This window comes from Petaurus breviceps, unplaced genomic scaffold (genome assembly GCF_028583685.1).
Source record: "Petaurus breviceps papuanus isolate PSGF00001 unplaced genomic scaffold, PetGlider_PUasm1.0 90779, whole genome shotgun sequence".
Classification (NCBI taxonomy): domain Eukaryota; kingdom Metazoa; phylum Chordata; class Mammalia; order Diprotodontia; family Petauridae; genus Petaurus; species Petaurus breviceps.
In genome coordinates this window covers 1,795,634-1,820,024 of record NW_027187344.1, presented here as the reverse complement: position 1 = coordinate 1,820,024, position 24,391 = coordinate 1,795,634, and the positions used below count along the sequence as shown (strand labels likewise).

At 39.1% G+C, this 24,391-nt stretch overlaps 1 long non-coding RNA gene across 1 annotated transcript in view; it reads right to left on the bottom strand.

The window, feature by feature from the left end:
• LOC138147057 (uncharacterized) overlaps window positions 1–24,391 on the bottom strand; it is a 42,783-nt gene that overhangs the window by 5,549 nt on the left and 12,843 nt on the right. Inside the window, exon 2 of the long non-coding RNA XR_011164696.1 lies at window positions 5,356–5,480. This is a non-coding gene — a long non-coding RNA (uncharacterized lncRNA). The remainder of the gene's footprint in view (window positions 1–5,355; window positions 5,481–24,391) is intronic.

Below are 24,391 nucleotides of genomic sequence, written 5' to 3'. Positions count from 1 at the left end.
GAAAGCTAAGATGTAACTGGGAGGAGATCCCAAAAAACCTAGTCCCACCCTCTTGGTAAGGTAGCTCCTTTGGCTCCAAGACAGCAAAATGACTTTGCACATTAGAGCCAAGCTGGACTCTCTGTGCTATGGGGTGAGCTCTCAATTAGGAGTTGGTAAAACTTCCCTTTGCTATCTCCCAGTGGGTGTGCACATCTCCAGGCAGTTCCACATTATAGCATATGAAAGACAGGGCCTTGGCTGTCATTCCCCAGTACTTATCAAAGGCACTGTCTTAAGATGAAAGGCCCTTTTGGTGTGTTTCACGCTTTCCTCCTTTAAACATGGTGGAAACTATCTCAGCCAAGTGAAGTGCTAGAGGAAAGTGGTAGAGGCCCATAGAGGAGTACCTTGAGAGTTCCACATTATCAGAATGCCAGGTCGTTTGAAAAGGAGCAGGGGAATAACTTGTTTCCTTTACTCTTCTCCCAGTTCAAAGTTCATTTCTTAAAATATCGTGGTATTTTTATTTGAGATAGGCACTTACGTTGGCTTAAAGGACAATACACTTATCTTCTTAACTGCTGTTAAGAAGTACATCAATATGTTATTCAGTAAAATCTATTGAGGTTTACTAAGTGCCAAACTCTGTAACAAGTGCAGGGGAGACCCAGTGATATACATAGGGCAAGGATTATTATTTATGCTATTTGTTGTACCTGGATATTATTATTATTTAATATTAATTTAATTATAGATTATTTCATATAAATATTGTTATTTCTATTACTTGTAATACCTGGAGGTCCACTCACCTATCCCCCAGCCTCTTCAAACCATGTCTCCATTTGCAAGGTTAGTTCTGAGCTCTCTTTGTATCTCTTTGGAGAGACCTAGCTGCAAATTTCCAGATGTCCTGTCCAACAGCTATCTCACCAGAGATAGTAGAAAACTATTTCAGACAAGTGACAAATAATGATAAATGACAAAAATCTCATGGGTTGTGGTTTATCCCCTTACATGAATTAGTAAATATTTCACACCTACCCAAACTTTCTGTAATATTGTGTTGGGCATTTTCAATATCCTTATCTTTTAGCTTATGAGGCACCCTTTTAACTAACATTTCTCTGTATGGCTGTAGTACTTGGAACCTAGAGTAGCTTTCTGAGGGCCCTTGGTGCATTTATATATAGATGAAAAACCTAAGGTCCAGAGAAGTAAAATTATTTGCCCAAGGTCACATAGATTTTCTTGGTCAGGTGACAAATCCCATCTTTCTCTTGATGAGGAGTCATGGCTTTCTAAGGCTGTTTTCACTGGTAAATCCATTTCTAATCAAGGGATTACTTTCACATATCACTTATAGAGGTATAGTCCTGATCTCTATACCCTAAATCTCTGTGTTTTGTCTGAAGATAAATCTTGGACATACTTGAGATCTCAGTGCTTCTCATGGGCTTTCCAAGACTCATGGCTATATTGGCACGTGAAACCTAGGCTCTACCCCCACCCTTTTCTGTTGACTACTGCACAGCTAGTCATAATTAAGCTTATTAGTAGTTTGTCCACAAAGTTCCAAACTGTTAGGGGGAAAAAAGTATAGAAATGAAAAAAAAAATTTTATAAGTATAGAAATGTCCTAGGATTGAAAAATGCATGGTGGGGGGTAGGGGAAAATATTGAGGATAAACTGGGATCTTGTTTGGGGTTGATACTAAGAATTAATGTCAACCTTATATCCTTTTTTTCTTATGTTATATTTTCATTATTAAACAAGTTTTTTTAAATCATACATAACAGATTGAAATACTCCCTCATATCTCCTCCTAATCAACCAACACCAAAGTCAAAAGTCTATAAAAAAATTCCACCTGTGCTGCCCCCTCATCAGACTGAGAAAATGCATGCCCCTAACCTGCCCCTGGCAGCATGCCCCTACTTCATATTCTAACAGGAGAAGAGGGTCTGGGCTTCTCCCTTGGACTCTGGAACTGGGGTGAGAAGCATATGGATGTTTAATGTCACATCTATATGAGACATGGTCTATGAAAAGAGATGAGTTCTTGAGAACTGGCCAAAATAAATAATTCATTTAGTCACAAGATAAATTTTCTTAAAGACAGGCAGGGTGTCTACCTGGAATTCAGAACACAGTGAGAAAGCAGTAATTAAGTCAATAGAGTCCAGGGAAGAAAGCAGATTCACACACAATAAGGAGACCCATTTAACTGGAGCAGACAGGGTTTGTGCAGGGAAGTTGTGGGAGATCAAGTTGGAGACTCTGGTGCCAGACTCTGGAAGACCATGCTAAGAAGTTTGGATTTGACAGAACGGATAGTAGACTACATTTGTAATTAGAAATTCAGTTCTGCTACTTATTACTTGTGTGACCTTGAGAAATTTTTCTAACCTCTCTGAGCTCCCATTTTTTCATCCACATGTAGTCCAGGTAGAGGCTATGCAGATGTGGAGTTGGTGTACTAGATGATACAGTAGGTGCTGGAATAGCTGTAGAAGAAGGCTTATGTTCTGACTCCAATAAATCTGTAGGGTGTCACTTTGCCATTAAACAGCAAGGGACTCTAGTTTCTTACTTTTGACCACAAACTAGAGTGGCACTCCAATCAACAGTCTAGTGGTCCTTTTTTTTTTTTGCTTTTTGGAGGGCAATTGGGGTTAAGTGACTTGCCCAAGGTCACACAGCTAGTTTTTATGTTAAGTGTCTGAGGCTGGATTTGATCTCAGGTCCTCCTGACTCCAGGGCCAGTGCTCTATTCACTGTGCCACTTAGCCTCCCCCAGTGGTCCCTTTAAAGTCCTTGTGTGGTATCCATGAAAGATTCCTTCCAAGCATATGCATAGACAGGCCAGTCCCACCAAGCTTCCAACTTCCAAAGGGTTTGACAAGAGAAAAACTCTTTCAGACAAAGACTGAATAAACCTAGAATACAATGCAAGCCATAGCTCGTCACTATTGAAATATGGATATCTCAATGCCCCCCACCTCAAACTACCACCACCCCAAGTGATGATATTTGGAAAGAAGATAAGGGAAACTGGTATGACCATCAGTTACACAAAAAATGAAGGGACTGAAATAAATTATCATCAAGGTGACTTCCAGTTCTAAGCCCTATGATCCTATGGGCAATAGGGAGCTGTTGAAGACTTTTGAGCAGGGTAATGGAAGAATCTGTATATGTAAAAAGGTGTTTCAAAAAATGACTTGCCCTACCTTACTTTTTTGCGAAATTTCTGAACTCAGTTTCAACTCTCTATGTCAGGTATTCTTATCCTGGGATCTACAGATATTCTTCTCATCTGTGGCTATATTTTAGGGAGTTCATGAACTTGAATGGGGAAAATAATTACATTTGAATTTCAATATAATTGGTTTCCTTTATATTCTCTGCATTTTATTTTATGAATTTATAAACATTATTCTGCAGAGGGGTTCACAGGCTTCATCAGATTGCCACACGGGTGTGGGACACAGAAAAAGGTCAAGTACTCTCACTCAATGTTGATATTAGACAAATTCTCAACTTTTCTGTGGCCATATAGTCTAGTAGGCACAGTAAAATTTCAAAGAAACTGTCCATCCACATTCAAGTCTCCTTCCATATCCTCAAGTTGTGAAAATTGAATTTAAAGGGAAAAGGAATTTTGGTGGGGGATGGTGTTGCAATCTAGGGCCCAGCCAAACTAAAACAGTGAAAGCAATGAGATAGGAGTGAGTGCCAGGGGTCCAAACAGTTTTTTGGCCTTCTCATTTACCCTTTGGTTTTGCTGTAGCTCCTAGAACTCCATCATTGCCTCCACAATGCCTTGGTCTTGTGTCTGCCCTGGGATCTGTCTCAGCTCTCCTGCCACAGCTTCTATGGTAAACTCTGAAGGTAGCTGCATTAGTCAGTACAGCTACCTGTGGAATCCTCCCAGGATTCTCAGTTTCGATGGCAAAACAGCAAAAACCAGAAACATCTCCTTCTACTCCCTGCACCATGACAGTCATAACCCCTTACTGTCTACTTGTTGGAGGAAAAGCCTTAAACTCCAGAGCTATGGGAGGAAGAAGGAGCTTAGAATCAGTATGCCCATGTACTGTCTTCCTCATAGCTCTGTTCTCTTGGTGAGGAATTTACTCCAAGAGTGAGGGCATCTCTAGTCCTGAGGAGTGACCAGAGTGTCATGATGACGGGGCCAAGACTCCAAATGAGAGGGTGAAGGGATGATCTTCTGAATCACCGTCAGTCTCTTTCTGCCCCCCCCCCAAACTACCACCACCCCAGGTGATAATTGGAAAGCAAATAAGGGAAACTGGTATGACCATCACTTACACACAAAATGAAGGGGGTTGAAATAAGTTATCTTCAATGTGGCTTCCAGTTCTAAGTTCTATGATCCTATGGGCAATAGGGAGCTATTGAAGACTTTTGAATAGGGTAATGGGAGGATTTGTACATGTAAAAAGGTGCTTCAAAAATTAGAATCTGATATTGTATACAGATTGAATTGGTGATAAGGGACTAGCCTATCAGAAGACATTGCAATCACTCAGGCATGAGGTAATGCAGGATGGCATTGGGGATGGAAAAATGAAAGATTTCATTAGTTCGATTGCAGAACTTACTACTATAGTGCCAGGCCCCATACTAGGCACTGAAGATATAAAGACAAAAGTTAACTGTCTATATGCCCTCAAATAACTTATTGGAGTGGAGCAAGAGGGAGAATGAGAATAACGTTTGCATAAAGAAATGAATACAGTAATATATATATAAATACAGAAAAAGTACATTTTAAATATATACAAAATGATTACAATGTAAGTTCAGGATGGGGTGAGGAATGCTAACAACTGGTAGAATCAGAAAAGGTAGCCTATAAGAAGTGACCTTTGACCTAGACCTTGAAGGGATCTAGGGATTTGGGGTGGCAGACATAAGGAGGGAGAGCATGGGGCACAGCCTATGCAAAAGCATCAAGGTAGGAGATGGAAAGTCCTGCGCAGAGAACATCAGGAAGGCCTGCTGCTAACTAGCACCCTTTCCCCTTCTGTTGTGATTGACATTGCTCTTACTCTCCTCTATTTTATATTTATCTATTGGTGTATATGTCCCTTCCAATAGAATGTAAGTTTCTTGAGGGCACGGATTGGGTCTCTTTGTTTGTATTCCCAGTATCAAGCACAACACTTTATACATAGAAAGCACTTAAATATTTGTTGAATAGAATTGAATTAAACTTGTACAGAAAAAAAGGAGGAAAAGAAGGTGTGATTTCAGCCTCCATCCTCCCTCATGCATAGAATCTCAGTCCATTGGATTTGACCACTAACTCACACTGTATTGTAAATTCAGGGAAGGCACCTTACCTCTCCCTGTGAAAACTCAGCTCCTGGCTCAATTCCTGGATGCTTTGATGTCGAAGGAGGAATTTGGTAGAAGGAAGAACATGGGCACAAGCTTGGGTTTTCTCTGTCACAAGGGAGAGTTCAATCTGCAGAGGATGAGGAAGACGTGTGTCATGTAAAGACAAAAGGCATCAACAAAATGTATTTGGGAATAAAAAAAAGTAGAAGTAAAAAACAACAACATTCCAGAGGAATGTGTGGACACATTGTATTTATTTCTGTTTAATAGTGCATGGATTTCATATGATGAGATGAAAGTACTAACCTTTTCAAGTACCATGTTAGAAGTATATTAGACTATAAGAGAGGCAATGTGGTATAAAGGCTAGAAAGCACAAGAGAGTCAGGAAAACATGAGTTCAAGTCCCATCTCTGACACCTGCTATTTGTGCAACCCACTAGCAGGGTCTCAGGTATCTCTTTTTAGACTGTAAGTGTCAGATGTCAGTATTCAGGTACAGAGAATTTCTCATTTCGCTGTTTCCTATACTAATGTCTGCCCCACCTCCTTCCATATTTTTTTAAAGAACAATAGAGAATTAGCATGGTGCAAGGCACTCTTCTAGATACATATTATAGGTAACTGATTGGTAGCTGAGTCTATGCTTCACCTAGAGCTCTACAGTATGTAGGGCTTCTTGAGGTCAGGGCTTATTTTAATTACATTATTACCACTAGAGTTGTATATGAGAAGATGGTGAAGGCAAGGAATGAAGAACAGGACTGCATCTCACACCCAGAAGCAAAGGCATCTGAGAATGTATTCTCTAGGATGGCAGGTAAGAAATATATCTAGAAGCAGTATATGTAGGCCTTAATCATAAGAAGGCCCTACAAAACAAAATAACAAAACCCTAAAGAAGAAAATTAAAAATAAGACAAAGGTAGCATGGAATGTGTGCAGCCAGGTGGGGCAACGGATAGAGCATAGGGCCTGGAGTCAGGAAGACCTGAGTTCAAATCCAACCTCAGACACTTAACATTTACTAACTGTGTGACCTTGGGCAAGTCATTTAACCCTGTCTGCCTCAGTTTCCTCATCTGTAAAATGCCCTGGAGAAGGAAATGGCAAACCATTCCAGTATCTTTGCCAAGTAAACTCCAAATAGGATCACAAAGAGTCAGACATGACTGAAATGACTGAATGTATCAGCAATGCCATATTCACAATGCCTATGGAGATTACAAATATGCTGATATAATTATCCATTACAAAATACATCATGTTTGCCATATGAGGAAATAAACTAGAAAATTTATTAAGATACCAAAAGACTGAGTCCCAAAACCAGAAAGTGAAAGCCATCAGAGTAGTTATGATATTGGCACAGGTAGATAAAGTAGAAAGCACCCACATTTTCAAGCCTTTAAAACAGAACAGGCTACCTCAGGCAAAGGTCCTCCTCTCCCCACGCACAGCAACCAGCCAGCGTCCTGGAAGCGCGCTCCCAGCAGCTCCGGCCCCTGGCCCTGGCAGTCCTCAGCAGGAGTCCTTAGCAGAAAGTCCTTAGCAGTCCTAACTCAAAAAGGGCTTCGTGCTGCCACTGCCTCTGCTGCTGCCGCCGCCGTTGCCACCACCGCCAGCCACCGCAGGAACGCTAGCTTGGCTTCCGCTTCCTCTTGCTCCGCCCCTTCCTGCTACGTCAGCAAGTCCAACGGGGCATGGAAGATCTTTAAATCCCATAACCCTTACACTGAACAACAACAAAGCCTGGGATAATCCCTACAAATGAACTGATGCACAAATGGGATTGAAGAAGAGAGTTGCTATGTGCAGTCCAGTAGCCCTGTCTTTCATAATAGACAAAGAGAGTGCCTGAAACCTCACTTTTCAGCCTTTGACTTCAACCCATACCCCTTTTGCTCCAGTCTTCATCCTAATCTCCTGCCCATAAAGTGTTGATTTTTAAAAGAAAGGGGGAAAATATTGATACAAAATAAATAAATGGAGGAAAATGAAAAACCTAGAAATTCTTATCTTAAATGTAAATGGATTAAACAAACCAATAAAAAGAAAGAGAAAAGCAAAATGGATAAGAAAGTCTCTAAGAAAGATATGTAAAATATAAAGATGCATTAAAAATAAAAATGAGAGACTGAAAAAATTTTACTATGCATCAGGAAATTCTAAAACATGGTGCCAAGAATTCAATATGCTTAGATTGGTTTTTCTAAAGAGAATTTTTGCTACTTTACTTCAATTAGGTCCTAACTGCAGATTGGCAATTTTTTTAAAAAATCATCTTCTGTTAAATTGTGCCCAAGGGGGAATATGTTCCCAATTAAGAAGTAAAAAACCCTACCAAGTCATTACTAAATGGGCTAGAGTGTGACTATGATTAAGCTTGCTTTTTTTTTTAGCAACAAATAGCCACATTTATTCAATACACATTTGCTGAGCACTTAGTATATGTAAGACTGTGTAGTAGACACTGTGGGATATATCAAGATGTCAGAGGCAGAGGTGTACAATTTAGAAGTAGATTTTTTTTGGTTATTAGCACAAAAATTTAAAAGACTAAAAATCTCTAAGTAATTTATTCTCCTCTCTGGACTTCAGCTTCCCCACATGTAAAATGAAGGAATTATATCAAGAATTATATCAATTATACCTTTTGCCTCTAATATTCTATAATTTGCCTCTGGCAACCATGGCCTTAGTCTATTTTCTTTTATTCTCAGAAGAGCCCTGAATTATAATGATGAGGATTATCTTTCTCAACTCACTGAGTTAAACTTTATGAGAATTTTTCCTTGACTTCCTCCAAGGAACTCTTCCTTGCTTTCTCTCTTCCTTCTTGTCCCAACCTTCCTTTGGTCTCTTCTTATACTTCAAGGGTAACAGGTCTTCAAGTTTATGGCAAATCTGAAGTGCTGTTCATGAAATTGTCAGTAATTGCCTTTGCAATGTCTCTTGAGTCATCTTTCCAGTTGGCTACAGCACCAAACAAGATGTAAACTCAGTTTCTAGTTCTATGATTCAACTCTTACATCTAGGAACTGTTTATTATTTTGCTGAAATGTCACAGTTGGAACTCTGTTCTGACTTGGGCAAATCAAATGGAGGTGGAGAGCTAATCAATTATCTCCAGAGCTCTGATTGATTTATCTACCAATATAGTTAAACTAAGGTCCCTTGCTGCAATTCTCTTTGGGAGGTGTAGAGCCTGAGCTATCTTGGTAACTCTTTTAATGTTCCTATTTCCCTTGGCCTATGCTGACATAGCTCTCATGAAAGATAGAAACTATAGAAATTGGGTTTTTTTCTTTTTCCAGACTGTGAAACTTTTATTTCATCTGCTTAATCTCCTTTACTCTTTAAGTACTTCACATCATTCCCCTCCAGGGAAGGAAGTTGAATCTTGTCATTTTTCAAATGTTTCTGGTGGTGCTGACCTATTTGGCTCTCAAAAGCTTCAACGATTGCATTGAAGTCTATCTGCCTCAGTGCCTGACCTCACATCAATGGCAAGTGAAAAAAAAAACTATCAAAAACAGCAAAAAAAAAAAATGAAAGACAGATGGAAAAGGGCTAACAATAACTAAAAATAAGACTGAGGTATATTTACAAAACAGGAAACTACCATTTTCTTTTATTAGACTTCCATTTGGGGAAGTGTAATTTGATGGACCATTTCCAAAATCAGTGGAAGTCCTAGACAAGAGAAAAGAGATCTGGGTTATAGTCCTGCCTCTCTCTGTCCCTGTGTGGCAGCTTTGTGGTTCCACATAAGTCACTGCTTCTCTCCATGCCCGCATTTCTCCAACCATACTTTGAGAGATTGGACAAGATTACCTCTGGGGCCCTTTCTAGGTTGGACATTCTACAATTCTGTGTGTAAGCACAAAAACATGAATTACATTCCCAAGCACATCAGCAACATTTTCAGTTTTTCAAGTAACTAGGGAAGATTTATAGGCAATCACTGCTTTATTCAGTCTTTTAGAGGATATGTAATAGGTAGCAAAATGTGTATATTCAAAAATACCTTTTCCTCTTATTCATCCCTCTCTCAATGCTAAGGCTCTTAACTTGTTGACATATATTTTAATGACCTCTTTATTTCTCAGCTCTAGAATTTGTCCAATAAATCTCATTGTTCTAGATCATTACAATCTAGATCATCTCATGTTCTAGAGCCCCCAGAGAATGAGATATGATGACTCTCTTAGTTTTCCAAAAAGTATGCATGAAGACAAACAAAAACAAACAAACACCAAGTCTAGCTATTTTGGATGATTTTTTAAAGTCTAAAATTTCTTAAAATCTAAAATATATCACAATCTTCCCTGTTTTCCTCTCTTGCCTCACAGTGAAATTAATCAAATAATCAACAAATATTTATTAACACTGTGCCTGGCACTGGGGATACAAAAAAATTAATGAAACAGTCTCTGCCTTCAAGGAGCTTTCATTCTCAAAGGGAGACATTATGTACAGAATGTTCAACATGTACACATATCAGTGCATACAAATTATATACAAAATCAATACAAGTTTAAGAGAATGCATTGGCAAATGGGGGTTCAGGAAAGGCTTGGAAATGACATATAAAAAGCACTTTACAAATCTTAAAGAGCTATGTGAGTGTGAGATAATATTTATTTTTATAAGATCTGTGGTTTCATCAGTATAGGAAGCCTCTGCTGAGGAACTCCCTCTATCATCGCAGTGTAACATCTTCTCTGCAACTTAGGCAGTCTTGAGGAGTTTCCCATGGCATTGAGAGGTTTATGACTTTCCCAGAGTCACACAGCCAATATGGATCCCAGAGTTGGAAAAGTCCTGGACATCATCTAGTCCAAATTCTACAGGAAGTATGAACCCCACTCTATAACTTCCCTGATGAGTGATCATCCAGCATTAACTTGAAGTCCTCCAGTAATTGGAGAACTCATTAAACAAGGTGGTAAATTCATTTCATTTTGAGGTGTCCCTAATTATTAGAAAGTTTTTCCTTAATCTGAGTCAAAATTTATTTTCCTGTAATTCGTTCTCATTGTTCTTTTGGAGACATAAAAATAAGTATTTTCCCTTTTTCACATAATGGAGAGAAAGTGTTGGAGTCTGGAGAATTCATTTTGAACCTGATTTGGATACCTGCTAGCTGTGGGTCTTCAATTAGCTTGTTTCTAAAGCTGTGATTATAATATTTGCACAAAAGAGTTATTGATCCCAGGAGTAGGAGAGACCTAGGTTTGACTCTAGTCTCCAACATGTGCTATTTGACCATTTAAAAATCACTTTGTTTTTACTGAACTTTTATTTCTTCATGTGTAAATTTGGGACAATAATATCTATACTCTTCTCTTACAGAGATGTCCATAAGGATTGAATGAGAGGTAATAGGGAAATGAAGTTCAGAGAGACAAGCATTCCATGAGAGTAATTCAGAACTGTTGAGATCCTTAAGCCTGAAGGAAGACGTCAGTCATTTCCAGGAGTTCTTAAAGGAACACACAGGCCACACACTATGAGATACAGACTGAGAGGAATAAGAACATAAAAGCTGAGGAGCAGCAATGGGGAAATGTCATCTCCAGATCTGCCAAAGATTTAACAAGATAAACTAAGAAGGATTGGTAGCACAGATGCAACAGGCAAAAGGAGAAACTAAAAGAAAGCAAATTGAGGCCTAAACTGCAGCAGAGAAGGGAGAAATTGAAAAAAGCTATCAGGCATCTTGGAGCCAAAGACTTGGGCTAAATCTAGCAGTTAAATGAACCTCTTTAAAAACTGAGAAAAGCTTTTTAATAAACAGTTCATACTTTCTCCAGTTTCCCCTCCCCATGCGTGTCCAGTGACAGATATAAAATAAACTCTGCTTGCTTCTTTTATCTAAACATTTTCTGTATCCAAATTTTTGCCTCAAACACAAAAAAGAGTGGGGTTAGCCAAAAATAAATAAAAATTGTATTTAGGGGAGTGAACCAAAAGTTTGTGTTGAATGTTAGGAATTTTCCTAATTTTTTTTGGGGGGGGGGAGCACTTCTAGGTTATTATGATTTTATAAATAGTTTTTATTCCAATATAAACTCTATAAAATAGAGAAAGTGACCATTGTGGGCTTCAGGACTATTATATAGCCACTGAAATTATTTTGAACCAGGGTATGGCTGATTAAATATTCAGAGAGAAAAAGGGTAGGAAGGAGAGGGTTGTGACCAGAGTAAAGATCACATCCTAAACCATCCCTCAGGGAGGAAGTAGGAAAGGCTTGGAAAGAATTTGGCTCCGACCCAATCTAATAGGGAGCAGAAAGGATTGAGTACTGGAGGCAAACTCTACCCTGCACAGTATTGCACATTGTTACTAGGGGGGAAAGTGTCCTATAGCCCTTTGCAAAGTTTAAAGCATTGTATAAATGTTAGCTAATTTTGTCATCACTTACTTTACTAGGTTGTTTTGAGGAGGACAGCTGCCAAACCTTAAGTTCTAGGTAAATGTGAGCTGATATTATGATCACAATCTTTCAAAATACTAATTCCTTTTTTTTATCTTTTTGGAGGGGGAAGGGCAGGGTAATTGGAGTTATGTGACTTGCTTGAGGTCACACAGCTAGTAAGTGTTAAGTGTCTGAGGTTGGATTTGAACTCAGGTCCTCCTGACCCCAGGGCCAGTGCTCTATTCACAGCACCACCCCACTGCCCCCAAAACACTCATTTCACTCCCACTTGATCCCCTATGTTTCTTCTCTAGGCTAATCATCCTAGGTCCTTCAAGTGATCCTCATAAGACATAGTTTCTTCATCATCCTGGTCACTCTCCTCAAGGCACATTCCAACTTGTCATTTACTCTGGATAGAATCTGCTTTGTTTCCTATACTTCCACCCTTCATGCTTGCTCATGTTTGATTCCCCCAGGAAGCCCTGAAGAGCCACATGAGATACTGGATGGCTACCAGTACCATCAAAGACATAGAGAATGACTAAAAGCATATCTATGTATGAGAATGGGACATGACATACACATTCTATTAAAAAAAAATCAAGAGCTTGAAATTGAAAGAACCTAGGGCACAGTGAGATTAGTGATAGACCTGGAGTTAGAGGGCAAGTAATTTAATTTTTATGGACATTAGTTTCTCCATCTGTAAAATTAGGAAGTCAGACTAGATGATTTCTAAGGTCCTGATCAGCTTTAAATCTATGATCTTATAAACTTGCATGGTCAGAATGCTTTTATGTAGGAAGGAAGGTAAGAAAAACCCAGATGTGAGTGAAAATGTTATGTAGGTTTTGGATCTCTCTGTCTCTGTTTCTGACTCTCTTCTCTGTCTTTGCCTCTGTCTGTCTCTGTCTCTCTCTTGTCTCTGTCTTTGTTTTTCTCTGTCTCTGTCTCTTTCTCTGCCTCTCTTCTCTGTCTCTGTCTCTCTGTCTGTCTCTCTTTCCCCCAGAAAGGGTCTATAAATGCTGCCAGCCTGAAGGCTCCAGGAACAGACGCCTTGATAACTCATGTTGGTTTCAGTGGCTGTGCCAATTTGCTTGGTAATTCATGGAGAAATGGGGGGGGGGGGGAAGGAGAAAAAAGTAAATGCTGTTGCCTTAGCAACTGCTGTGTCACATTCTAATGAGAAGCTGTCTGTGGTTGGGAGACTTCTCTTAAAGAAGCATGATATTTATTGATTTGTTAGTTTCCTAAGGCATCTTGGGAGGAAAATGATTTCTTTCCCTGTGATCAGTGCCGGGATTGCTGTCATTAAGAAAGAAGGAGGGGAAGTGGGTGGGTAGCTGGGCTGGGACTTGCTGTTCTAGGCAGAAGTACAGAATTTCACCTCTTTGCTCCTTTCCTTCTTAGCAAACTCCAGACATAGAGAGATAGGTCACTGCCCTGTAGCTGGAATAGAAGACTTCCAAGTTCTACTTTACTGAGTCCTGTAGAATGCTGAGTTTATTTCTACATAAAAAGAATTCAGAAATCTTGTATCATCTACCTCTTTAGCCTCTTAGGAAAGTCACTTAACCTTCAAAGTGGAGATGAGACATATCATTCTCTTTCTCCAAAAGTGGTTTGAAAATACCATTTCTTCTGAAAACCTGGGAGTAGGTTTAAGGGCTAGAAGAAGCTTTGGGAATGATCTACCCCAAACTCTTCATTTTATTGCTATGGAAACTGAGGTTAAGAAAGGTTAAGTGATTTGCCCATGGTTAGTCATATAACTAGTAAATCTCTAAAGTGGCATTTGAACCCAGGTCCTCCCAACTTCAAGTCTATCCACTGCATTATGACTGCCTTTAGCAAGATGGTGACCAACAATCTTAAGAAAACAAATGTCTAGGATGAGAGATGGTTATCAATTTCAACTCAAGAAATTTTTTCTTTCTGGCTCATGAGGCTTTATCATGCCAAAAAGGATTATGGGTTCTGAATGTTAGAACCTCCAAGTAAGTATCTTATATAATCCATTTTACAGCAAGCAGAATTGTAAAGGGGAAACAGATAATGAATGGAACAGTCTAAGTATCTTCCATGTCCTTTACTCCTAAGATGAAAAAACTATCTCTTAAGGAAAACTAATATCCTGGGTAGGTCCAAGTAGTCCCCACATGACAAACTTGGAAGATAGAATTTCCCACCACTCCTTCAATAAGAGTTTGGCATGATTAATGTAGAAATATGTTTTGCAAGACTACATATGTATAATCTATACCAAATTGCTTGCTTTCTCAATGAGGGGTGGGGTGGAGACAGAAGGAGGGAATTTGGAAATCAATTTTAAAAATGAATGCTGAAAATTGCTTTTACATGTAATTGGGGAAAATAAAATCCTTTTTTTTTTTTAAAGAGGAGTTTTGAGGATGTTATAGAGAAGATGCTACTGAGGTAGAGATTGGACCAGATGACCACCCAGGTCCCTTCCAATTCTAATAGTCTCTGACACTGTATAACTTCATGAGTTTTGGATACATTTTCCCCTTTGCCTAGCCTCAGTCCTTCCCACTCTTAATATCAACTTGTTCATTGATGCTGAATGCTGACAGTGCTTAGACATGGCCTTGAGGGCACCTGGGGAGGAGGCACTGCCTTTCTAAACTGGGCCAGCCTATTGAGCCGACTGTTTGAGACAGAGGCAGGGAACATGACTTGCTGAAAGCACAGCCCCAGTGAGTTCTGGGAGAGAAAAGGTTGATGAAGAGGGGAAGGCATCTGAAAAAACCTTTAACCTTGGATGAACCTGTGAGAATTATTCTCTGGAAGATCTTGCATAATAAATCTCCTCCCTCCCAACCTGCTCAGTCAGTAACAATCTTTTCCTCTAACACCTCACACAGCCAAGTGCTTCTACCGTATGCCCTGATCATGTCCTATTTGCTATTCTAGTTATCTGTATCATATACTAGCTAGCATTCCTATAGCACTTTAAGGTTTGCAAAGCCCTTTATATATGTCATATCATTTGTTCCTCAAAATAACTCTGGGAGACAGGTGCTATTATTATCCCCATTCTACAGATGAGAAAACCAAGGTTGAGAGAGGTTGAGTGAACTGCCTGGGGTCATCCAGCTAGAAAGTGTGTCTGAGACAGGATTTGAATTTCAGTCTATCTTGACTCTTAAGTACAGCCCTTCTATCCCCTGTGCCAGCTATAATGAGTAAATTGGACTCAAAAAGCATATAGCTTTTCTATCCCTCCCCATACATACTTATTACCTCCCTCCCACTCCCACACACACCAGGCTATAAACTCTATAAGGGTGAGGACTTCAGTCTTAACTGAAGTTTTAATTTCTTCCCATGGTAGGGAGGCCCTTAATAAATGTTTTTGTTGTATTTAATTAAATTGAATTTAGTCATATGGAATATGCTTTTGCCTTGTATGATTCTAACAAGGTTCTCTCACATCCTCCCCCCTCAACATTTTCCCTATATACCTTCACTCATCCCTGAAATCTCACCCTTAAGGCTTTGTCCCTTCTGGATAAACACTTTGATCTCCAAGCTATTCTTTCAAAATGTAAACCCTCCCCCCCCCCCCCCCCACCCTCTCACCACTCAAGCTGGAAACCTATCCAGGCATTAGAACCTGGAATCTGAATGAGACACTTGGCTACTGACCTAGGCATCTGGATCAGGGAGCATAACAGCACTATTTTGGGGGAAGAAAAAAAAAACCTGAAAGAAGAAGAGGGAAGGAAGAGAAAATTGAGAGAACAGGACTGAAGTTAAACTCTACCAATTTTATTCTTGCACCTTGAGCTAGCTATGCCTAGTGGAAATATCGCTTTCCTCTGTTAGACTCATCTTGGCTTGCTCACCTAATAAAGAACTGGTGCTGAAACCCCTGCTGATGTCCTTCCATTTTATTCAACTTCAATCCAATTTAATTTCACAGAACCTCAGAGTAGAAAGGAAACTTCAGATGGCATTTACACACCACATAGCCCAAGCTGTACTTGAAAAAAGTCTACTACAGCTCATAGGTGTTGGACTTAGAGTCAGGGTTCAAATTCCGACCCAGACACTTATTATCTCTGTGACACTGGGCAGGCCACTTTTAAACCTCTCTGGGCTTCAGTTTCTTTATTTGTAAAATGAGGGAATTGGACTCAATGGTCTTTAAGGTCTCTTCCAATTCTAAATCTATGATCCTATGATCTCTACAATATCCCAAACAAGCCTGAAGAAGACTTTCAGTGATAAGGGAGTCACCACCTCCCAAGGCAGCCTGTTCTACTTCTGGGCAATTCTAATTGCGAGGAAGCTTTTCTTAACATCAAACTGAAACCCACCTCTTTGTAACTTCCACCCATTGATGGTAGTTGCGCCCTTTGGGAAGCAATAATGCATGGAGAGAAAAAAATACTCATATTAATGTCCACTAAAACTCTTGGTTCTTTATTGGATAAACAGCTATCTGAACATACCTCCTCTCTTGTGTACTTGTTGGAGTTGAATTTTGGGCCCGTGTTAGCCTTTACAATTGTACCTATTAAACTTTATTAGATTTAGCCCAAAGTTCTCCCTGCTGAGATTTTTTTTGGGTACTGTCTCTGTCACCTTGCATGTTAGTTGTTCCAGCTCTGCGTCACTTACAAACTTGATAAATATACTATAGAGCCCTTTATGTCAGTCACTGATAAATGTTAAACAACACAGGGTAAACATAGATCCCTTGAGACATTCCACTAATGACTATTGATCTGTTATTTATTACTAATTAATGACTACCAAGGGTCTAGCCACTCAACCAATTCTAAATCCACATAATACTATTGCCTAGTTCTCATTATTGCATTTTGTCCATGAGAACATTATGAGATAATTTGTCAAATGCTTTGCAAAAATCTAATTGCACCTGTAGTATTCTGTTATTTGTCTGGTAATATTGTAAAAAAAAGAGGAAACGAGGATGTAGTTGTAATAGCCCTTTTGATTATTACTTTTTTTTTCTAAATTTTCATATTCAATCCTTTTAATATGTTCTAAAATTTTACCTAGAAGTCACGATCTCTGGACTCCCTATAGTAGTCAGATTCCGCTCCTTTTCCTTTTTTAAGAATTAGGACTTAGTCTTTATCAACGCTATAGTATCCCTCATGGGGCACCTAGGTTTTGCAGTGCATAAAGCACTGGGCTTGGAATCAGGAAGACTCATCTTCATGAGTTCAAATCTGGCTTCAGATATCAGCTGAGTGACCCTGGGCAAGTTGTTTAAACTTCTTTGCTTCAGTTTCCTCATCTGTAAAATGAGCTGGAAAAGGCAATTCACTTTATTATCTTTGCCAGAAAAATCCCAAATGGGGTCATAAAGAGTTGGGCATGACCGAATGACAACCACAAAAATAGTACCCCTCTCATTTTGTAGGATCTTTCATCAATCACTGACTAATTTAACAGTCATATCTCATTCAGTTGGTTCATCTAGACCTATAGAAGGGGACTCATCAAAGGCAGCTAGGTACTCTCTAAATATCCCCCAGCTTGTCTCGATTTTCAAGTCCCTATTAATCATTTTGTTCTGTCCTGTCCAGCCCAAAAGTAATTCTTAGTAGAGAACACAGAATTATCATCCTTTACTTGCCTTTCCTTCCATCTTTGGTACATGTTCTTTTAAAATCTAATTTAATCTTTTAAAATCTAAATCTTTTAAAATCTAAACTGGTTGAAGGAAGCCAACCTGATCCAGGAATCCAGTAAGCTCCAGACTTTCCACAGGCCAGGTCTGAGTGTTCAGTCCTGGTTTTCTCTGTGATGTGACTGAAAATCAGAGCCTTCTTGATATCCTGTGATCCAGGGCTGTGCCCTGTTCAGGGATTCTAGCCAGAAGGTGTTAGCTCACCCATATATTTTAGATACTATTCATATGGCTTGGAAATCATCAAAGGACATGATAATCATCAAGGCCTAAATTGACATCATCGTCTGGCATCTTGAAACTGAACAGAGTATTAGAAAACCAAGTGACCTATAATTACCTTCTTTGTTTCATTACTCTATAAAAACCTTGCTCATGGTATCAATAAAATGAATTGCATTGATGATCTTGCCTGTGCCGTGATTACATATCACACTCTCTTTGGCTAGTGTGTCAGTTTAGAGCTGGCTTAAGAAACCACTCAAGCTATCTCTACAACCGGTCACTGAGTTTTCTATGGGTCCACACTGTACTCTCCATTCCTTTATTTTTCACTTGGAATTTTTTTTATTTAGGTCTTTAGAATTTCATTATTAAATATTTCCTATCCCTTCTGGCCATCATGACTTCCCTTGTAGACTTCTAATCCAAGAGATCCTAAATGCTCTTTTTTTCTGAATCATTTGAAATCTGCTTTACCCAAATGTAGGATGCATGCCCAACTTTCCTTTCTTACTCCAGCACAAATTTTATGATAGAGTGATCCCTTCTCCCTGCTAAGGTTTCCATAATTTCCAACCTATAAATCAGTTCCACTTTGTTGATGGGAATTGGGTTAAAAATAGTTCTCTCATTGGTTCCTCTACTTTTTGAGGAATAAACTTACCATGAAGGTGAGTTAGCTTTAAGTGCTCTGTTTCTGGACAAGAAAAGGCACTGGCAAATGTTTAAATAATTGAATTTACCCAACCATTGCTATATCATGATATAGTATATTAGAGTATAGAATGATAGAGTATGTATTGAGGATGCCTCAGTGCCAGGCTGATCTGTTTCCCAAATTCTTCATCTGTTTTCTCTTTCTGTCTAGGTGATGTGTAGTAGAATTTAATTATAATACTAATTCGTCCTCTGTGTCCAGGACTTTTTAACCCAAATTTTCTGTACCATTCTTCCCCTCTCTGTTTCCAAAATTTTCTCATATAAATCTGTCCTTCATATTCAAGCTTTCTCAGAATCCTCCCTCCTCTTTTACTTAGTCTGTTCCTATTGAATCAAACAAATAATATAAGGCTCATTGCACCAAGGTCACTGATATCATAAGGTCAAATGTGTCTCCTTGCCTTAGGATCTCTAGTTCACCTTGCTACAAAACAGAGAATTTTACATTTGATTTTGAAAGTAATTGGTATCCACTGAAGTCTATTTAGTGGAAAGAGATGACATGGTCAGACCTATGCATTAGGAAAACCACTTTGGCAGCTGAATGGGAAAAGAAGTGCAGTAAGAAGAGGGAGACTGACCAGAAGCCTAACATCCAGGTTGAGATGATGAGAGTGTCCCACCAGAGTGATGGCTGTATGAATAAAGAGAAGGGACATATAGGAAAGATGCATTATAGAAACAAGAAACAGTATTCCCCTAACTTGGTAAACTTAAGAAAAAAGGTTAATCTGTCATGATTTGAAAGCACCTTCTCTGGCTCATAGTAATTATTATCTCCCTTTTAAGTGCTCAAAAACAATGACCTAGTCTGAAATTTTTGTAGACATCAACACCATACATCTTGGTCTGTAGGAAGTGGAACCCACTTTCTTGAAAATTACAGCAACATATAAAAGCTGAATAAAGAACTATGAGGCTTCATTTTGCTTAGGTTGTAAAAGATTCTTTCATACTTGACATAATTCCTATAATTACTGTGTGATTAAAATTGGTCCTGGGGAGATAGTGCTTTTAAAAAAATGGAAACAACAGAAAAAACTCAAACTGAGTATTGTAGAAAGAGGAGAAAATGCACCCCATCCTTGCAGAGATTGGGGAAAGGGGAAGGAAATGGACATTTATATAGCACCTACTATGTGACAGACACCATGCTAAGGACTTTATACATAATCTCTCATTTGATCCTCACAACAGTCATTTGAGGATTATTATTGTCATTTTATAGTTGAGGAAACCGAAGCAAAGAGTGGTTAAGTGACTTGCCCAGGGTCATACAACTAGTAAGTATCTGAGATCAGATATGAACTCAAGTCTTTCTGACTCCAGGAAGATAGAGATAGTACTCCATTCACTGGGCAACTGTAAGGGTTATGGGATTTAAAGATCTTCCATGCCCCGTTGGACTTGCTGACGTAGCAGGAAGGGGCAGAGCAAGAGGAAGCGGAAGCCAAGCTAGCGTTCCTGCGGTGGCTGGCGGTGGTGGTGACGGCGGCAGCAGCAGAGGCAGTGGCAGCACGAAGCCCTTTTTGAGTTAGGACTGCTAAGGACTTTCTGCTAAGGACTCCTGCTGAGGACTGCCAGGGGCCAGAGCTGCTGCGAGCGCTCTTCCAGGAACTGGGAGGAGCTGGTGATATAGATTTGGAGAGACACTAGAGAGAGGCGGAAGATCTTTTTGGAAGCAGCACCTCGTGGAGAGAGAGAGACTAAGAGAATTGCTGGTGGCCGCTTTGAATTGCCCTGGACTTTTGAGACCTGCCCCCTGAGCTGCCAAGGACTGAGGAGACATGGCTGTTTTGCTGGTACTTTGTCTGTCTGTTTTGATGTTGTTTTGCCAGATTTGTCCACTGGTGAAAGACAGTCCTTTTGTTGAAGAAGTCCTGGAACCTGGCTGTTCGCTAAGAAGCCCTGAGACTGTCCTGCAGACAGAGAGTGAATACTGTCCACTGGTGAAGGACAGTGCTGTTGTTGCAGGGGTCTGGGAGCCTTTCTGTTGGTTCAGAAGCCCTGAAGAAGGATTTTCTTGTTGTATGTTTACAGAAATCCTGGGAGAGGGCTTTGCTAATGTGTTCAGGGGTTCTAGGACTGTTCTACAGACAGAGGATAAATTCATGAAGGGACTGGCAATGTATTTTATGGCCTTGCTAAGCCTTGTCTCCCCAGGAACTAAGATTGCTGAGAACTTGCCTCGTGTCAAGATGAAGAAAAGACCTCCATTTGGGTATTAAGTGCTGTGTTTAAACTTGATGTAACTCTGGGGTAGATTCAATTGTGATCCAGGGGTGGGGAACTTTTGACCTTATGTTTGGAAACTAATCTCCATTTGTGAAGAGGGGCTTTGTGGTGAACTAAATGAAGGTATAGCCTAGGGGTGGAGAAGTATTTAGAACAGAGACTTTGTAATTGATTGAATGATTGGAAGGTCCTGGGGTGGGGTAGTACTTGGAGATTATTTAATCACACTTAGTAAATGCTGTATTTGGAATGATGTCATGTTTTGATCTTCTCTGTTCTTGGTTTGTCACTGAATAAAATAGAGAGCACCTATGCTGGTATTTTGAACCTGGGAAGTTGCCTTTGCTTGGCATTATATTACAGCAACCTAACTGCCTAGCTGGGGACTATGGGTGTGGAACACAGGTATTGTCAAATTTTGTTGATATATGGGGTTAGTTTTGTTGAACTCCCTTGCTTTAATAAAAAAAAAAAACATTACAAGGGATAATTTTCTGTATAGGAGGAGGGAGAGTGGTAAATCTGTAAATGTAAGTGGTATAAAAACAGAATATATTAGTAAAACTTAAAAAACAAATATTGTTTCTTAAATAAACGATATATAGGAATGAAATATATATCATTTTTTAAAAAGATGAGCTCAGTTCTCCTCTATGCCTCCTACCTTTCAAAAAAAGCACATGCTAGGTATCTTCTCCTATAATGTGGCTGTTACATGGCCAGAGACCAGAGAAAACATTTGTTCCATAGGATTGTTCTTTATAAGGAATTCATTATAACCAAACCAACAAAGCATTTGTTAATACCATCCACCTGGACACAAAAGCTGCTCTTCTGCATACTAATAATTTCTACTCTAAAAATAATTTAACCAACACTTTTAAAAGTACCACATTTTTACAAAAGTATGGCTGTGGAGGTTTTCTTAACACATAAAGCTCCAAATTCTTGGAGGGGGAGGGGATGGTAGACTTTAAAAAACTTAGTTAATTTTTTTTAAGGAAACACATCTCTTTCCCCTAAGAATTCAGGTACAGACACACAGAGATACACATATACACACTCCCATTTTTAAAAAACTAGCTCTTGTTATCTGCACTCCATCAATGGTGAAAAGTCTCTATTCCTATACTTTAAGGTATGGTCCAGGAATTGAGATCCTGTCCTGTGACATCATCTACTAAATCATTTATATTCATTACTCAAATCTTCTTAAGAAACAATGGAAACATCCCAGTTCATCTGTTTTTTGACCAAGACTTCATAATCTTTAGAAATGCTGCCTTGATTCTTTCCTGCAGTATTATTTGCACCCATATGAATCACCCATAATAGCTAGCAGTCAGCTGGTTTGATAAATCTTGGAAGGTTCTGTTTCATGTGCTGGACATTCCTTAGGAGAATTGCAAACCCCAGATAGAACCAAGATGGTAGATTAAAGGCAAGGACTTGTCTGATCTCTCCTCAAATTTCCTCCAAACAACTTTACAAAAATGACTTAAAATGAATTGTAGAGTAGCAGAACCAGCAAAAGAATGGGTTGGAACAATTTTCTATCCCAAGACAACTAAGAAGGTCAGCAGAAAAAGGTGTGTCTCCCTGGGGTGAGAATGAAGCACAGTCCAGTACAGGTCTCACCTGGGTAAGCTAGCAGTAAGGCCTTGAAGGTGACTGAATCAACACTGGTGGCTTCCAGATTTCTTAGCCCATAGCAGGTAAGGGGGTCAGAAGGAGATTACAGGGGGCCCTTTGCTTGCACTATGAACAGGACTCTATTGCATTGCCCGTACACAGCTTTGGGTCACAATCACAGGGTGAATAGGAATACTAGCACACTAGAGATTGCAGCAACTGGGGAGCAGGGACCCTTGTCACAGTGCAAAGGAAAAAAAGAGCACTTGTGATCTCTCACAGAAGAGAGCAAAGGCCAGTGACCATATCTCTCCTTAGATCATACTACCTTGGAAGAAGAGAAAACTTATAAACATCACCCTACCCCCAAAACTAACTGAAAACAGCAGCACAAAAGTTTGAAGCTTAAAACACTGTCACTTCCATTCCAGGAGCAGAAGCCAAATTTAATATAAAGTTAAAAGTCAAGAAATTGGCCGGAAAAATGAACAAACAAACAAACAAATAAAAAACATTGATCATAGAAAATTATTATGGTGACAGAGAAAACCAAACACAAATTCAGAAGAAGACAACAATGTAAAAACATCTATATTTAAATACTCAAAGAAAACTATGAGTTGGTCTCAGGCCCCAAAAGAATTCCTGGAGGAGCTCAAAAAGGATTTAAAAAATCAAATAAAACAGGCAGGGGAAAACTGGGAAAAGAAATGAGAGTGATGCAAAAAAAAAATGAAAATTTCAATGACTTGGCAAGCAACACACACAAAATACTGAAGAAAATAACACCTTAAAAAACAGAATAGGCCAAATAGTTAAAAAAAAAAAAAGGCAAAAATATCCACTGAAAAGAACTCTTTAAAAAGCAGAATTGGTCAAATGGGAAAAGATATACAAAAGTTCACTGAAGAAAATAAGTCCTTAAAATTAGAATGGGGCAACTGGAAGCTCATGACCCCATGAGACATCAAGAAACAATAAAACAAAATCAAAAGAAGAAAAAATAGAAGAAAATGTGAAATATCTCAATGGAAAAACAACTGATCTAGAAAACAGGTTGAGGAGAGAATTTAAGAATTATTGGACTACCTGAAAACTATGATAAAAAAAGACCTAAATATCATCTGTCAAGAAATTATCAAGGAAAATTGCTCTGATATCCTAAAACCAGAGGGTAAAATAGAAATGGTAAGAATCCATAATCACCCCCAAAACAAAAACTCCCAGGAATATTATAGTCAAATTTCAGAGCTCTCAGGTCAAGGAGAAAATAATGTAAGCAGCCAGAAAGAAACAATTCAGATATGGAGCCATAGTCAGGAAACACAAGATTTAGCAGCTTTTATATTAAAGGAGTGGAAGGTTTGGAAAATGATATTCCTGAGGGCAAAGGAACTAAGATTACAACCAAGAACCACCCATCCAGCAAAACTGAGTATAATCTTTCAGGGGGAAAATGTATAATTAATGAAATAGAGGACTTTCAAGCATTTGTGATGAAAAGACCAGAGTTGAATAGAAATTTGACATCCACATACAAGAATCAAGAGAAGCAGAGAAAGGTAAATAGGAAAGATAAATGATAAGAGATTCAATAAGGTTAACCTATTTATATACCTACATGGGAAATTGATACTTGTAACACATAAAAACTTTCTCATTATTAGATGCAGTTAGAAGGAATATACATAGACGGAGGGCATAGGGTGAGTGTTGAATATGATGGGATGATATATGAAAAAGTAAAATTAAGAGATGAGAAAGGGGGATGCACTGGGAGAAGGGGGAAGGGAGATACTGGATGAGGTAAATTATCTCACATAAAAAAGGGGTGAAAGAACTTTTACAGTGGAGGGAAGAGGGGGATTGGGGAACAATGCATGAATCTTGCTCTTATGGGAATTGGCTCAGAGAAGGAATAACATACATACTCAGTTGGGTTATAGATATCTATCTTACCCTACAGGGAAGTAGGAGTGGAAGAAAATGAGAGGAAGAGGGGACTTATAGAAAGTAGGGCATATTGGGGGAGATGGAAGTCAGAAACAAAAGACTTTTGAGGGGAGAGAGAGAGAGAGAGAGAGAGAGAGAGAGAGAGAGAGAGAGAGAG